Consider the following 2491-nt stretch of genomic DNA (forward strand, 5'->3'; position numbering starts at 1 on the left):
ATGCCCTGCTTATTAATCGTTCTAATTAATATCAGTTTTACACCCAATCAGCCATATAACGTTTACTGACTATTAATGAGATCTTTCATGTTATTTGCGCTTCTGGTGGTGTCCAGTCTGCTCCACCACAACTGGCTGATATTTTAAAGCGATCAGGTGTGTTTGATGAGGGCTGGAGCAAGCGTTATGTCTCCAGCAGATGTTCTGATGACTCCGGTAGAGACTAATCTTATTATGCCCATTCCGAGAGTTTCTCGGTGTAATGTCTAATGATAAACCAACACGCCACGGAGCCCTGCAACATTTTGCTATTCGTTTAGTAGTTTACCAAGTCCATGCATCACGAGTGCGTATTGGAATGTCATGGATTTAAAAGGCACGGGCGGGGTTCGAACCCGCGATCTTCGGTTTACGAGACCGACGCCTTACCACTTGGCCACCGCGCCTGCGCTCTTAGAGCACAGTCTTCTTTATTATAAAGATTCACCCGAGGACTATCTGTCTTTGTATAGAAGATAAAACAGCAAACAGGCGAGAAGAAGTGGTATACTTAAAGGAGGATGAGATTGGGTCACACTGGACTGATAGTAGGGAAGAGTAATTGATTAACGTTACGCACAAGATGTCAAATCAAGGAAGATGTAGAACATGTCTTGATTAGATACAATAAATACCATGAATACAAAAACTGTGCAGAGCAAAACTGTGCAGAGCTGTGGTCCTCCAGGCATTGAGTTTGAGACCAATGCTTTGGACTTTTAAAGGCTCAAAGCGCATCTAGATTATTCTCGTTGCTTGTGAATCATTACATCCACCAGGGGAGGCTGTTGAATCGTGGCTTTACTTGTAATAAAAAGCATAGTAGAGTTTGTTGGTGCACTGTCATGATTTCCATGCCCATAATATAAACTGAGCTTCTATCTAGATCTGATAATTTATGTGAAAAGTAATGGAAGGATTCTTAATGCAGTGATGTGTACCTTGGCTAACATATCTGCACTGAATATAACCCTGGCTTTGGACTGAATTGCTTTTACACTAGGATTTGTTTTTACTTTCAGAGTAAACAGTCCATGTGTTCAAAATAATGAGTTTTGCATGATCATCTTAATCAGAAATCTGTTCCTCATTGCTTTATTCTATTGACAGAAAGTATGTGGCTGGTTTTATATGAAGCTCACTCAAAATTATAAAAATATGCATAACTGGAACCCCAACCTGAATCTGCTGTGAAAATAAATCTGATTTGCTAATCCTTTCGATCTTTCTAAAAAAAAAAAAATTGAACCTGTCATTCAAACATACAATTAAAAAAAAAAAAAAAAAAAAAAAAAAAAAAATATATATATATATATATATATATATATATATGCCATGTCAGCTGCTGGTGTTGGTCCACTGTGTTTTATCAAGGGCAGGGTCAATGCAGTTAGCTATCAGGAGATTTTGGAGCACTTCATGCTTCCATCTGCTGAAAAGCTTTATGTAGATGAAGATTTCGTTTTTCAGCACGACCTGGCACCTGCTCACAGTGCCAAAACCACTGGTAAATGGTTTACTGACCATGGTATTACTGTGCTCAATTGGCCTGCCAACTCTCCTGACCTGAACCCCATAGAGAATCTGTGGGATATTGTGAAGAGAAAGTTGAGAGACACAAGACCCAACACTCTGGATGAGCTTAAGGCCGCTATCGAAGCATCCTGGGCCTCCATAACACCTCAGCAGTGCCACAGGCTGATTGCCTCCATGCCACGCCGCATTGAAGCAGTCATTTCTGCAAAAGGATTCATGACCAAGTATTGAGTGCATAACTGAACATAATTATTTGAAGGTTGAATTTTTTTGTATTAAAAACACTTTTCTTTTATTGGTCGGATGAAATATGCAAACTTTTTGAGATAGTAATTTTGGGTTTTCATGAGCTGTATGCCAAAATCATCAGTATTAAAACAATAAAAGACCTGAAATATTTCAGTTGGTGTGCAATGAATCTAAAATATATGAAAGTTTAATTTTTATCATTACATTATGGAAAATATGAACTTTTATCACAATATGCTAATTTTTTGAGAAGGACCTGTATATACTTTTTTTTTTTTTTTTTTTAGGCATTCTGACCCCAAGACTCAACTAATTTCTGCAGTTCTCTAGGTGCGATCCTTCAGGCCTTTTGCCACTATCCTCCTTAATGCATTAAGACAGTAGACATCCTCTTCCGTGTCAAGTGTAGATTCATAACACGTCTCTATTGCCTTGATGGTGGAAATGAGAATTTTCAATGCTTAAGCTTACAACCACTTTGTAATTGTGAAGCTAAATAATCTTTCACCATATTCCTTTTTACACCTTATGACGGATGATTAGAGGAATTTGCATGCACGCACACACACACACACACACACACATACACACACAGAGCAGTGGGCAGCCATTTATGCTGCAGCACCCGGGGAGCAGTTGGGGGTTCGATGACTTGCTCAAGGGCACC

General features: G+C 39.0%; 1 non-coding gene across 1 annotated transcript; it reads right to left on the reverse strand.

The window, feature by feature from the left end:
- Positions 1-374: 374 nt before the first annotated feature.
- Positions 375-446, reverse strand: trnat-cgu (transfer RNA threonine (anticodon CGU)). The gene has a single exon. It is a non-coding gene; the product is annotated as a tRNA-Thr (tRNA).
- Positions 447-2491: the final 2045 nt, after the last annotated feature.

The sequence above is a fragment of the Carassius gibelio genome, chromosome B3 (genome assembly GCF_023724105.1).
Source record: "Carassius gibelio isolate Cgi1373 ecotype wild population from Czech Republic chromosome B3, carGib1.2-hapl.c, whole genome shotgun sequence".
Classification (NCBI taxonomy): domain Eukaryota; kingdom Metazoa; phylum Chordata; class Actinopteri; order Cypriniformes; family Cyprinidae; genus Carassius; species Carassius gibelio.